General features: G+C 48.0%; 1 protein-coding gene across 11 annotated transcripts in view; it reads right to left on the bottom strand.

The window, feature by feature from the left end:
• The window catches only part of CDK12 (cyclin dependent kinase 12), a 142,281-nt gene that overhangs the window by 27,785 nt on the left and 99,371 nt on the right, over positions 1-15,125 (bottom strand). For 4 of the 11 annotated variants that reach the window (XR_004430611.1, XR_004430601.1, XR_004430602.1 and 1 more), the window contains 2 exons: positions 13,762-13,890; positions 2,123-2,885 (listed from right to left, as the gene is read on the bottom strand). The gene's annotated coding sequence lies outside the window, so the exon portion shown is untranslated. Of the gene's footprint in view, positions 1-2,122; positions 2,886-5,394; positions 5,506-12,817; positions 13,311-13,761; positions 13,891-13,984; positions 14,034-15,125 lie in introns of those variants that run through there. The other 7 variants (XR_004430609.1, XR_004430608.1, XR_004430607.1 and 4 more) reach the window with 5 other exon arrangements.

The raw sequence follows: 15,125 nt of genomic DNA on the forward strand, positions 1-15,125 counted from the left end.
GTGAGTGTCTTCTTGGAATTCCACCTTCCCTCTTCTCTGCAGAGCAGGCCTTCTCTTCTTGTTTCCTGGTAAAATGGGAAGTGAGGGAGTAACTTCAGTTTCATTACCTCTAACCCTTCTCCCTTGTGGAACACCCTGCATGTGGCCATTTGCCTGTGACAGCAAGGAGTAGATCCATTCTTGGTCCAGAGTGATCCTAGCTCCTCACTGATCCAGATGACCCCATCTTGAACAAATTCCTCTGGCCTGGTACCTCTCTCTTCCCCTATGGTGTCCCATGCCAATACCTCCTCTAATGTCCAAATCAAAGGGAGGGGTGGGAGGAACGTGGGGTGATGCTGTGGGTGTGGGAGGAGGAAGCGTGGATCGGATACTGTTCGATTTTGCCCAGGTCCCCTCGGAGCACTGCTGCTCATTTAAAATTCCGATTTAAAGCCGGGCGGCTCTTTAAATTTCCACATTAGCATGCTGCCCTGATGCCAGGCCAAGATGTTGGGATGGATTTGGCAGGAACGCCTCCAACAGCAGCAAGCAGCAGCATTTGCCAGCAATAAAACAACGCATAAAAGAAGGCCGCTTGGCAGCAGCAGCAGCCCAGGTAGCTGGGTGAGCCTAGGAGGGACTTTCATATGTGGGGGCTCAGAGGCATGAAGGCCCATGCAGGGGCATGTGTGTGTGAGGGCCTCTGTGGCTGTCTTGGCTTTCACCCCCAATCTATGCCTGCAGTGGAATCTGGGGTGAGGGCCCAGGCAAGATCACGATTTCTCCCTTGTGCCTGTCTCACCCTCTTCCCCCCAGGGGTTATCCTCTTGGAGGGGACAGATGTTGCCTTTGATAAGGACACAAGGACTTGGCCTGAAGCCTGAGTTGTCCTGCTTCATTAGGGCCCACAGAACAGGTGGGGTCAGAGAGAGCAACACTGCCCAGAGTGGCTTCCCAGATCCAGGACCCTAGATATCTGGGTGCTGTGGGGCACTGTTAGGATAAGGGGGCTGAGAGGCTGCTGTGAGCACTGGGTATTGGCACTGAGCTGGATGAAGAGATGCTCTGGGCTGGGAGATGGGCAAATGTCTGTTAAGTTTAAGGTTAAGGTTAAGAATGGAGGCCGGGCGCGGTGGCTCAAGCCTGTAATCCCAGCACTTTGGGAGGCCGAGACGGGCGAATCACGAGGTCAGGAGATCGAGACCATCCTGGCTAACACGGTGAAACCCCGTCTCTACTAAAAAATACAAAAAACTAGCCGGGCGAGGTGGCGGGCGCCTGTAGTCCCAGCTGCTCGGGAGGCTGAGGCAGGAGAATGGCGGAGAAGCTCGGGAGGCGGAGTTTGCAGTGAGCTGAGATCCGGCCACTGCACTCCAGCCCGGGCGACAGAGCAAGACTCCGTCTCAAAAAAAAAAAAAAAAAAAAAAAAAAGAATGGGGAATAGCAACAGACAGCAAGGAGCTACCATACTTGGCCTCACTTTAACTCTTTAACAGATTTGGGAACATCGTTTGAGGTCGGATGGCAAGGGCAGCAGAGGAGTCAGATAAAGCCCTGGGCTGGAGGCTGGACACCTCACAGAGGTCATTTTATCTACTCCCTGCTTCCCAGGGTCTAGGGAGTACAGCCCTAATCCTCTGCTCCAATCACCTGGCCGAGGCTCATCACCTAGCTCCCCAGACATTTTTAGGAGCAAGCAGCCTGTCCTGCATCTGGTAAACTGCCTATCTCTCCTTGGTTTAACCATCTCTTTCCCAGAAGTCCAGGGTAAGAGGACAGAAGCAAACAGAGGGGTGGCAACAAATGGTCTCTGCAGTCTCGGCAAGGCAAAAAAGAGGGATTTTCTTCAGAGAACCTTCCTCTAATGGAACTACCCTCCCTTTCCAGCTCACATGAATGATGTGGGGAAAAACTGTTGAGACTTTGAATTCTCTCAGTCCCTGGAAAAGATGAAGGGCAGACAGGCAGGACCAGGCTCTGGCACAGCAATGGCCCCACACCCTGAAACTAGGACTGGTCCTATCCTGATGAGGGAGAACAAGGTGGCTTGACCTCCCAGGTACCTTGTTCCCTGGTCCACATATTTGGGTGGGTGAGCTCAGAGTGAGGGAGTGGCTAAGAAGGGAGTTTAGGCCAGAGAGATGTTCTTTTGTCATTTATTCATTCATTGAACAAGTATTTACCAAACAGCTGCTTTATGCTAGGCATTGTTTCTGGGCACTGGGAATACATTGGTGAATACAGATAGAAATGGTCACTGACCTTGTGGAACTTTCCATCCAATGAAACTAGGATCATTATTCAAATGACTGGACAAATACATAGGAAATAACTGTGTTAAGTGCTCTGAAGGAACAATATATAGAACCATCGAAGTGTATAACTGGGGGACTTGACTGAGTCTAAGGAGTTGAGAATGAGTTTGCGAAGGACACAGAGAAAGACCGGTCAGAGCAGTAGGAGAACTGGCAGTGACATCACAAAATCAATGGAGAAGGTGGTCGGCTGCCGAGATATGGGGAGCTCATGAGACACCTATTTGCCCTGACTCCTCACCCGCTAGTTGTGAGTACAGGTATGGAAAGGCTCTGCCATTGCACCTGGCTCACAGTTGGTGCTCTGCAATGTTAGTTCCCTTCCCCCTCCCCAAGCTGAGCCTCTCTCCAGGGACCTTAGATTTCTGGAACAAAGTAGCTGCCAGGGCTTAGCCTCCTCTGTCAACTCAGGCTCCCAAACTCCAGCCATCCAGTCCTCAGGGAAAGGCCTCTCCACATTAGTCCCATCACATGGAGCCTTACCATTCCCTAACCTACTTCCTCCTTTGCTCTGGTCTTCCATGAAGAGAGGCTGGAGTCTGGGTCTCAGAGAAGGATGCCATTCTGGGTCTGCTTCTGGAGCTGAGCCTGAGAAGAGAAGAGAGTTGGAATTCTCAGCCCCTTCTAGTGCTGCCTGGGGTGAATCTAAGTGTCTTAGGTGGGGAGAGGGAGTAATGGGGAGTTGGAGAGGGGGGCTGCCCACCCAAGACGGCGTAGAGCCCAGAGCCTTTTTCCATCCCAGACACCCCATCTGTCTGCCACAGAAGGCTCGGGTTGGAAGAGGTGCAGAGAAGGGGGGTATGGCGGGTGAAACTGTACAGTCTGTGAGCTAGCACGATGGCAGCAAAGGTGCTGACCACCGAAAAGGGCAGAGGGTCAGGGTCAGGGTCGGGTGTCGGTAGGGCTGCTTTCTCGGCAGCTGAAAACTAGAGGCCAGAGGTTGGGTCTGAGGTAAGACGATAGGGACAACACTGCATGACTCTCCCTAGACTGCTTCGTGTTTGATTTTGATTTTTATAGCTCCTTGCCTGAATGACCAGAGGGCAGGGTCATACCCCTCTTGCCAACAAACTAATGGAAGACCAGAGGCCATGAGAGTTGTGGGAAGGAGCACTCCTAAGTCCATGGCTGGGCTGGATTCATGATGCCTCCCTCTCCCTTTTTCAGACCTATTTTAGTTAAATGTGATAGTTTGCGGCATATTTTCTTTCACATATTACTTTAACTGATCCTGCTAAAGTCCAGTAAGGTAAACATTATTATTATTCCTGGCTTACAAATGAGGCAATAAGGGCTTTAAACGATCAAGTGGATAATAATCTGGGATCACAGGAGAGTAAGGAGAAGTGACTAAATCTAAGTCTCCTGACTCTGCATACAGGCCTAGGCTAGTGTAGACCTTCCTTGCTCATTTTTTGATTATTGTACAGCCCCCACTGCCAGGTCAGGTGTGGGGTTTTCCAGTGGAGAACTCAGAAGAACTCCTTCCTAGTGACTGAAAAACTGGGAGGTACCCAGACCTTGGGGGACAAACATCAGTACAGCCCCTTCTGGATACCAACATCCAGACGCTAGGAAAATGGAGATCCAACAGGCCACTTACAGATAGAAATATGAGAGGGAAGCTGGGAGCGGTGGCTCACGCCTGTAATCCCAGCACTTTGGGAGGCTGAGGTGGGCGGATCACCTGAGGTCAGGAGTTCGAGACCAGCTTGACCAACATGATGAAACCTCGTCTCTACTGAAAATACAAAAATTAGCTGGGTGTAGTGGCATGTGCCTGTAATCCTAGCTACTTGGGAGGCTGAGGCAGGAGAATCGCTTAAACCTGGGAGGCACAGCTTGCAGTGAGCTGGGATCATGCCATTGTACTCCAGCCTAGGCAAGAAGAGCGAAACTCCTTTTTTTAAACAAACAAACAAACAAACAGACCAGGCGCAGTGGCTCATGCCTGTAATCCCAGCAGTTTGGGAGGCCGAGGCAGGCAGATCACAAGGTCAGGAGATTGAGACCATCCTGGCTAACATGGTGAAACCCTGTCTCTATTAAAAATACTAAAAAATTAGCCAGGCATGGTGGTAGGCACCTGTAGTTCCAGCTACTAGGGACGCTGAGGCAGGAGAATGGCGTGAACCTGGGAGGCAGAGCTTGCAGTGCTCCGAGATTGCACCACTGCACTCCAGCCTGGGTGACAGAGCAAGAGTCCGTCTCAAAAGAAACAAACAAAAGAAATATGGACATAGACTGGAAGTGGCCAGGAAGCAGGGGCAGGGAAGGATGTGGGGAGTGGAAAATGCCAGCCTGGAAGCAGCTGTTAGGGTCCACTCAAGGACCTGGAGCTGTCCGTTAAGAATTCCTGTGGATGGGCCGGGCGCGGTGGCTCAAGCCTGTAATCCCAGCACTTTGGGAGGCTGAGACGGGCGGATCACGAGGTCAGGAGATCGAGTCCATCCTGGCTAACACGGTGAAACCCCGTCTCTACTAAAAAAATACAAAAAACTAGCCGGGCGATGTGGCAGGCGCCTGTAGTCCCAGCTACGTGGGAGGCTGAGGCAAGAGAATGGCGTGAACCCAAGAGGCGGAGCTTGCAGTAAGCTGAGATCCGGCCACTGCACTCCAGCCTGGGCGGCAGAGCGAGACTCCGTCTCAAAAAAAAAAAAAAAAAAAAAAAAAAAAAAGAATTCCTGTGGATATCCCCTTCCCACATTCCAAGTTCTAAATATTTTGTTTCCCCTCTCTACCTGTACTTAAGAAAATATGTTTCCACAGCTTCCCTTGATGCTCTACCTACTACAGTCTTTTTTTTTTTTTTTTTTTTTTGAGACGGAGTCTGCCTCTGTCGCCCAGGCTGGAGTGCAGTGGCCGGATCTCAGCTCACTGCAAGCTCCGCCTCCCGGGTTTACGCCATTCTCCTGCCTCAGCCTCCCGAGTAGCTGGGACTACAGGCGCCCGCCACCTCGCCTGGCTAGTTTTTGTATTTTTAGTAGAGACGGGGTTTCACCGCGTTAGCCAGGATGGTCTCGATCTCCTGACCTCGTGATTCGCCCGTCTCGGCCTCCCAAAGTGCTGGGATTACAGGCTTGAGCCACTGCGCCCGGCCTACTACAGTCTTTTCTTCCACTCTTCCCTGTTCAGAAGTTCTTCCTCAGTTGTAACCTTCTTTCTTCAGGCTGCGGATAATCCCTCTAAGAGCTCTCTAAGGCAGGTGCTAAGGGAACCCAAGACAGGGCTTCAGTTATTAAATATAAATAGACAGGGGAGGGGAACTGAATATAGACACAGATATTTTATCTCTCCGTCCCTGTGAGTTATTAAGAAGAAAGCACTAGTGGTTGCTAAGCAACAGGTCTCCATAGAGGACAAGGCACCAGAGGAAAAAGCCTCCTTTGACTGAATATAGGGGTGTGAGGGTAGGAAAGGTGGGGGTCAAAGACCTCTGAATGGCAGGCCAGCTGTAGGGAATGGTTGGTTTGTCCTCCAAGACCAGCCCTTTCCCAAGGCCTTAGCAAACTCCGCCTTTACAACCCTCAGGATTGGTGGTAGCAGGAAGGCCTGAGGCACTCCTCCATTCCTGCCGGAAGGAGGGAACCTGGTTTCCATAGCAACCCAGAAACAATCCTGGCCTTGTTTTGCTTATGGCTTCTCTGTAACCCCCTCTTGGGACACACATTATCATAGACTGCCTTCTCTGATCCTCAACTTCTGATTTGAGTGAGAGAGCCCATAGAAAGGTTGGGGGGTAGTGCCACAAAAGTTGGTCTCACTTCGTGCTAAAGTGACCTATTAAGACTATAAAGGAGGGGTGACTTAGGGTTAAGGGCTCCAGGTATCCTCTGACCTCTGCATCTCATAAGGGGCTCCAAAACACCAAATGCTGGTATCAGATGTAAACTGGCTTGCTTTCTAAAGGGCGAGTGCAGACTGGGGTTCAAGGTCAGGAGAGAATGAGAGGACAGGGCTTTTTTGTGCCCCTTGGCCACCCAGGCCCCCATCCTCCTCGACCTCAAGTCCACCGTCATCAAGAACCGGAAAATGGAGATATAGAACATTAACGTATGTCAAGTATAAGTGAGTGGCACCGAGGGGCATAATCTGTTTTTCTAATATGACCACAAGCAGAGTGTTAGAAGAATTAGGCCGACAGCTGCTGGTTTTTCCCCCTTTCTCTCCCCCCTTCCTCACTCTCCCTCTCCCTTCCTCCTCGGCGTTTGCACACACCAATGGCAGCCGAGCCCTGCTCGCGATTTCTCTTAATCTTCCTCCGCCATCCTGCGCTCTTTCCGCAGGCGGTGCTGCGAAGCCGGCAGAGCTCCGCGTCACACCTTACTGCTCTCTGAGATTGCTCCACAGAGAGCTCAAGGAGATGGCAATTCGGCGCTGATGCCGGCTGGCAGCAGTTGGGAGAGTGGAAGGAGAAGAGAGAGGGAGGAGGGGAGGGGGAAAAAAGTTGGCACGGATACCAAGTTTTTCCCTAGAGAGATATGGGGGGGGTGGGCGGCGGGAAGCAAGAGAAGAGAGAAAATGACACAGAGAAATAGAAACAAGGAAAAAGAGGCAGAGAGAGAGAGAGAATATTGAGTTCCCTCAGACATTTACATGTGGGTATCCCTAGCCCACCTGACTCATGGCCATCTAAAGATCACACCACCCAGTCAGGGTTCCCACTCACCCACTCCCTACCCTGCCTCGCTTACACACACACTCTCCTAGACAACCTGGAAGTCAAGAGCGGCCCAGCCATGTTGTGTGTATTCGTGTGTGTGAGTGTGTGTGTGTGTATACGCCTGTATGTTGTCTCTGTTTTGGATCGCAGTAGAATGCAGTATGTAAATGAGATGGTTATTACCGCAATGTTCATCAAGCTGAGCCGAGAAGACATTAATAGCCTGATGAATATGCATGTGAATTTGTTAATTAAGTTAATTATTCTGCTGAAAATGCATTCGTCTTCCAAGGACATTTTCCCAATGATTTTTACATGCTCTAGCCATTAGTCATGCTATATTTTATCAGGGAAATGAGTTTGCTTAAGTTGTAAAAAAAAAAAAAAAAAGAAAAAGAAAAAGAAAAAGAAAAAAAAAGAGAGGAGACAGAGAAAGAAAGGAGAAAAAAAATGAGAGAGGAAATTGCGTTGAAGTTGAGAGTGGAAAAGCAGCTGAGGCAGGCCTGAAGTTTGAGGCCCAGCTGGGCTTTTGAAGCCTACCCTCAATTTTTATGGGTACCTCACTCTACAATTTTTTGCCCTTTTTTTGATGACAAACTTTTTTTTCCAGTGCCAAATTTCCAACACATTAATTAATTGTTGTAGCCAATTAACTGTAGTTGTGCAAATGAGTTTAGCACTAATTACCATGCAGTGCCTGTAATCACATAAAAAACTTGCTGAGAGAGAGAGGAGAAGAGAAAGAAGGAATGGGAATGGAGTGGTACCAGGAGAGGAGGGGACCTGAATAGAGGAGCAGCCAAGGAAAGGGAACAAGGCAGGGAGGGGTCTTGAGATTTCCTCACCATCTTGACTCTAAGAGAAGGTAGCTGTCTTCCCAGCCACAGTCAGGACCTCCCAGAGCCAGAAAATCTCAGTGTGGGTGGAGGTGAAAGAGCTAGTAAAGAGTGGTCTCCCTTTGTCTAAGAACCTCCAACCAGAGGAAGAGGTTCAGAATGGATATCTCTAGTTGTTTCGATGATACAGTGTGGTGCCTATATAATCCTTACAGTCCTCATTCCAGGTCTAGCCTCAGTGTTTATATCCCACCTGGCTGGGACTACTGGGCAGGGACAGTGGGTACCACTGGGAGATATGCTGTTCCTGATGGGCCCACGAAGATGGAGGAGTGGTATGTAATCTTAGCCTGATTCTGCAGCTGTAAGTGAATGGGGAAAACTGTTAGGAGTCTACAGCTGCTGGAACAGGCCAAGAGAGCAATGGTAACATCAACTATAAAAGAGCCAGCTCCAGCAGGAGGTGGGAGGTGGGAGGTGGGAACCTTTGGCCACACAGAACTCCCAAGAGAGGAGCCAAACCTACTCTCCTACAAATTGGCATCTCTACATTCATCATGTCTGGGCCAACTCTAAGTTTCCACCTGTCAGCTTCAACCAGTGCCCCAGAGGCTGAGGGACAGACAAAACAATTTCTCTAGCTTCTCCTGAGCTGTCCATGAGTTCAGCTGCCGTGAAGAACAGTGGTAAAGTCAGCACTAAGCACCAAACTGGCATTTTTGCTTCCACTGTGCTCATTCCCTCTCTACCACGTCCTAGACACTGAGCCTGCCCAAGGGGTGTGTGTGGATGTGTGGGCTTATAAATGAACTATAGTTCCTCTATTCAAAAACAACAAAAAGTGATATATCTCCCTCAGAATAGAGAGCTCACTTATTATCAGTCTCAATTTCCTCAGGCCTCATAGACACATTCAACTGCACATTTCCAAAGAGGACCTTAATATCTCATCCTCTGATAGGCATCCAAAGGCTGGGTCCTCCCTTCCCCATTCCAGGTCTCAGGTGTCTGGATAGATTGTTCAGGGGCACTATTCACTTCATCCTTGTTCTCTGGCAAAGGGGAAACAATTTCAAGGGCATAGGTCCCCTGCTCCATGACACTATGACACTGCTGCTTTTTTTTTTTTTGAGGCAGAGTCTTGCTCTGTTGCCCAGGCTGGAGTGCAGTGGCATAATCTTGGCTCACTGCAGCCTCCACCTTCCGGTGGAGGTGATTCTCCTGCCTCAGCCTCCCGAGTAGCTGAGATTACAGGTATTTGCCACCACGCCCGGCTAATTTTTGTATTTTTAGTAGAGATGGGGTTTCACCCTGTTGGCCAGGCTCGTCTCAAACTCCTGGACCTCAAGTGATCCACCTGCCTCGGCCTCTCAAAGTGCTGGGATTACAGGCGTGTAATCCCACCTGGCCTGTGCCACTCTTTTGATCTATGGACTGAAGTTGGCTGTGAGGACCTGAGTTGACCCAGGCTGCTCCAGGCTCTCCCTGCCCCCAACATCTCTCTGCTAGTAGCACCCACACCCTCTTTTCAGCAACCTTAGTGAAGTGTAGAAAGGCCTCCACCTGAAAAGTCAGCTGTAGTGGAAAGAGCCTTATTATCTTGGATTCCAGGCTCTTCTTTGTCACTTAACATCATGTGATCTTGGGAAAATGACTTAACATGAGCCTCAATCTTCCACATCTATAAAATGGAGATAATAGTAGTGCAATGCCCAATTACAAAGTTTAATAATTATGAATATAAAACATTCAGCAAACAAGTGAAATGAGCTATTTCATTCATTGCTAATGAGTACAAAGTAAGAGAACCTTGTTGATGGGCAACCTGGTAATATAAAAAAAAGTTTATGTTCACACAAAAATCTGTACGTGAATGTTCATGGCGGCTTTATTTGTAATAGCCAAAAACTGGAATTAGTCCAGATATCCTTCTACAGGTAACTGGCCAAACAAACTGTGGTATATTCATAGCATGGAATAAATAAAAGGAATGAACTATTGATCCACATAAAAACTCAGATCTCCAGGGAATTATGCTGCATGAAAAAAGACAACCTAGGCACAGTGGTTCATGCCTGTAATCTCAGCAACTTGAGAGGCTGAGGCAGGAACACTGCTCGCGGCTAGGAGTTTGAGACCACCCTGGGCAAACATAGCAAAGCTCCATTTTACATTCCTACAAAAATTTAAAAATTAGTCTGGCATGGTGGCAGGCATCTGTAGTCTTGGCCACTTAGGAGACTGAGGCTGGAGGATCCCTTGAGCCCAGGATTTTTTCTTTTTTTAACATTTTTTCTTTTTTATGAGATGAGGTCTTGCTCTGTCACCCAGGCTGGCGTGCAGTGGCGTGATCTTGGCTTACCACAATCTCTGCCTCTCAGGCTCAAGAGACCCTCCCACCTCAGTCTTCCAAGTAGCTGGGACTATGGGAGCATGCCATCATGCCCAGCTAATAAAGCCCAGGCTTTCAAGGCTGCAGTGAGTTATGATTGAGCCACTGTACTCCATCCTGGGTGACACAGCAAGATCCTGTTTCTAAAACATTAAAAAAAGACAATCCTAAAAAGTTATGTACTATATTATTACATTTTTGAAACTATAAAATTTTAGAAGAAGACAGATTAGTGGTGGCAAGGGTTAGGAAGGGATGAGGTGGGTGGGAGGGAAGGAGGTATGATTATAAAAGAGCAACATGAAGAATTCTTGTTGTGTTAAAACTGTTCAGCTTCTTGACTGTAGTGGTAGATACACAAAATTACACAGGTAATAAAATTGTATATATACACATATGAGAACAAGTACAACTAGAGAAATCTGGATATGACTGGTAGATTATATCAAGGTCAATATTATGGTTGTGACATTATATTGCAGTTTTATAAAATGTTACCATTTGGTGAAAGTGGGCAAAATATACAAGAGACCTCTCTGTATTATTTCTTACAGCTGCACGTGGATCTAAAATGATCTCAGTTTTAAAAGCTTTGATAGATTATTAATGTCTCTGTTGGGTATAGGAGGGAAAAGGGGCCGCCTTGTGTTTCCAATGTAGAATTCCAACGAGGAAGACTAATAATTATTTTTCTCATTAGGGTACATCAATAAAATGAACACAACCATGGGAGGTGGGTATTTGTATCCATTGACCAATAATTCCACTTCTCAGAATTAACTATTTAAAATGCATGAAGACTGGGCGCAGTGGCTCACGCCTATAATGCCAACACTTTGGGAGGCCAAGGAGGGTGGATCATCTGAGGTCAGGAATTCAAGACTAGCCTGGCCAACATGGTGAAACCCCATCTCTACTAAAAATACGAAAATTAGCCAGGCATGGTGGCACACACCTATAATCCCAGCTACTTGAGAGGTTGAGGCAGGAGAATCAATCACTTGAATCCAGGAGGCAGAGGTTGCAGTGAGCTGAGACTGCACCATTGCACTCCAGCCTGGACAACAAGAGCAAAACTCCATCTCAAAAAATAAAATAAAATAAAATGCATGAAGTTTTATTTGTTTGGATATTCACTGTGGTATTTTTTATAATAGTAAGAATATCTAAATGATTCAAAATAGGGGATGAGCCTTATAAATCACAGCATATCCAGGGGATGAAATACTCTAACACACTCAGTACAATGCCTGGCATACAGGCATCAATAAATGGAGTTCTCTTTACTGGGTTGTTCTGGGTATCAAAAGAGTTAATGTAGATAAATGTAATTAACAAACTGTAAAGTGCCTAGCAAATGCTAGTTGTTGCTATCCTTCTAATGACTATCTCTCCCACCTCCATCTGGATGAAGCTGAACTTCCAGGCAGAACAGTGGCCAAGGTACTCTGGCTTGAGAGGCATAGGAATGGGGTAACTGATTTCTTGGGGAGTCTGAGTCAAGGACTGGGACTACTTTCTTTCCAGAGGATGGCCACCCCTACTTCACATCATGTAGAAAACTACATTCTCCCCCAGCATATGCACATACATTCAGCCTTTAATCTCAGGGAACTCACAAAGTCTTGGAAGCAGTATCAGCCCTGCTAACTTCATGAAAGTAGTAGTATTCTTGCACCATCCACTGTTCAGTGAGCATCTACTGAGTATCAGGCACTGTTGTAGGTGCTTTACACATATTATTTCATGAAATTCTCACAACAAACTTAAGGAGTAGTTGTTTATCTGCATTTTACAAGAAAACTAGGACTCAAAGAGGTTAAGTGAATTACCAAGGTAGCACAGCTGGTAAGTGGCAGAGATGGCACTGGAACCCAGAGCTGTCTGTCTCCAAAACTTGTGATCTAACCACCATACATACTACATTACATTTAGAAGAACTGAGAAGCAGTGCACTGTATGGAAACTGTGCTGAGGCTGTGTGGAAGAGGCCTGGAAAGGTAACCCTGGTTCATCCAGTGCTTCTTAGGTAGACACAAAAACAAACCGGCAGGCAGAAGAAAAATCTCAGAAGAGAAGCAGGTCCAATCTGAAGTCTTTCATCTCATGAGTAAGTTTTTCCATATGTCTACCCTCTATCCTTTCTGCTAAAATCTGATGCCTTTTCCTCTCTTCTGTTTCCAGTGAGGATGCTGAGTGGAAGACATAGTGCCCCTCCATGAAAGGTCAAGAGAGGACAGAAGGAGTTTTCTTTCCCCAGCCTTGTTGAGGTCATGACTAGGATGCCTCCATCTTCTCAGTCTCTTGGATCTACCCCAAGGTATCAAGCTAGAAGATGTGTAGGAGAAAATGACCCAACCAGACCAAAAAGACCAGCTTAGAGAATAACCCGGGGGTCTCTCAGGATCCTTTTTTTTTTTGAGATGGAGTCTCACTCTGTCGCCCAGGCTGGAGTGCGATGACATGATCTTGGCTTACTGCAAGCTCCGCCTTCCGGGTTCACGCCATTCTCCTGCCTCAGCCTCCCAAGTAGCTGGAACTATAGGCGCGTGCCACCACGCCCGGCTAATTTTTTGTATTTTCAGCAGAGATGGAGTTTCACTGTGTTAGCCAGGATGGTCTTGATTTCCTGACCTCGTGATCCGCCTGCCTCAGCCTACCAAAGTGCTGGGGTTACAGGTGTGAGCCACCATGCCTGGCCAGTCTCTCACGATCTTAGTGCTGGGCTAAGGGTGATGTTAAGGCAGGCAGTTTCTCCCACCAGACTCAGCAGCGGGCTTCATGTCTGACATCTACTCAGCTGTAGAAGTCCAGCCAGCATTTCTCAAGCCAGTGCCTCTTGTCTTGATATGACATCTCTACAGCTACCTCTGTAGGTAAATATAGAGTCCTCCCACTCTGTATTTACCCTTCTGTTTCAATACTACCTTGCTGTATTTGCTCAAGTGCAGGCAACCCAATTGGTGGCTTAGAGATGCCTAAGGAAGATCATAATTTTGTGAAGAGATGCTAGGATCCCAAGGCTAGATCCAAAGGAGCTCTTCCAGGATCTCAAGGCTAGGTCCAAATTTACTTCCTCTTTTCTCTCCACTGAGAGCCAGGAGGGCAGCAGGGGCCTAAGACTGGACACACAGAATGGAGGGGAGGGGTGTCAATTGCCCCCTCCCTCCTCCACACATTATTCTACCCTGCTGGTACCCAAGCATGCCTGCCGCTCACTTGGCTTCCCTCAGCCCATCTACCCTATGGACAGGAGAGGGTTAAAGGCATGGTATGGGCAAGCTATAAATTTCCCATCAGTGTGGGGAGAGCGGGATTGTTGGCAGGGAGGGGGCTGGGCTGGGGGGGAGGGGGAGCTGGGAAAAAGCCAGGAGGTTGTCTCTAGGTAACAATAAACACTGCAAGCAAGGAGCAGCTGTTACACTTACTCTCTCTGCATCACAATGCTGAAATAACACTAATAAACCAGTGTGCCCAATGCACTGGCATACACACATTTAGGGCTGGGACTCCACTGTACCCCTATGGCTGCCCTCTGATCCAGGGCAGGGTCCTTCATGGCAGTGGACATACCTGTCCTGGCCTCAGTACACTTGTGGGGAAGGATAAAGACTGGCAAGTTCTCCCCATCCCAGTGGCATTCTCAGGGTCAGGATGGTGATGGAGGCTGGAGATCCTGGGTTCAGATCCCGGTGGCATTCACTGGAAAGAGTTGAAACAGGGATAGCTCTCATTTGGGAGCTAGGAGGAGAGGAGGAGAGTGAGAGAAAAGCATAGGGAACAGACAACTACTTACCATTTTCCTTTCAGACTGGAGGGGATAAGGTAGCCAGGAATGGAGTTGGCTAAAGGGAGGTGAAAGAAAAGGCAGGCAGAAAATAGGGTTTGAAAAAGTAGAGGATTAGGGAGCATGTGGTATCATGGCACGTTTTCTTTTTTTTCTTTCTTTTCTCTTTTTTTTTGAAGCAGGGTCTCACTCTGTCACCCAGGCTGGAGTGCAGCGGCACAATCTTGGCTTACTGCAACCTCCACCTCCCAGGTTCAAGCAATCCTCCTATCTCAGCCTCCTAAGTAGCTGGGACTAGAGATATATGCCACCACACCTGGCTAATTGTGTGTGTGTGTGTGTGTGTGTGTGTGTGTGTAGAGATGAGGTTTCACTATGTTTCCCAGGCTGGTCTCGAACTCCTAAGCTCAAGTGATCTGCCCACTTCGGCCCCCCAAAGTGCTGGGATTATAGGCATAAGCCACTGCACCTGGCCATGGCATGCTTCTTATATCTCTCCTGGGGCTGAACTCCCTACACCTGCTTACACCTGGCCTGGTGGACCCAAGATCCCCCTCACAGTACTACTTTTATACCCAGGGCCAGGTTGTTGGTTTAGTTCAGCACTGAGCTTTATTATGTATGTCCCAGCAGGGAACCTGGGGCTTTTCATACTACCCAGGAGAGCTTGGGGAATGGAGCTGTTCCTGTCTTCCTACACAAGGAGTGGCTAATCATCTGTCCTTTTTCTAACCAAAGCCATCTCTGGACCACCAGGAGCGAGTGGGCAGAGGGTCCCTCATCCTGGCAGGAGAGCAGAGCTGCCAGCAATGAAAGGAACAGAAATAGGCAAATGATAACTCAGGTTCTGTCACAGAATGCTCCTTCTCTGAAGATGGGATGTTTATTTTTTAATTAATTAATTAATTAATTAATTTTTTGAGACAGAGTCTTGCTGTGTTACCCAGGCTGGATTACAGCGGTGCAGTGGTTTGATCTTGGCTCACTGCAACCTCTGCTTCCCAGGTTCAAGTGATTCTCCTGCCTTAGCCTCCTGAGTAGCTGGGATTACAGGCACCTGCCACCATGCCCGGCTAATTTTTTGTATTTTTAATAGAGACGAGGTTTCACCATATTAGCCAGGATAGTCTCCATCTCCTGACCTTGTGAT

The sequence above is a fragment of the Trachypithecus francoisi genome, unplaced genomic scaffold, assembly GCF_009764315.1.
Source record: "Trachypithecus francoisi isolate TF-2019V2 unplaced genomic scaffold, Tfra_2.0 Lachesis_group20, whole genome shotgun sequence".
Taxonomy (NCBI): Eukaryota; Metazoa; Chordata; class Mammalia; order Primates; family Cercopithecidae; genus Trachypithecus; species Trachypithecus francoisi.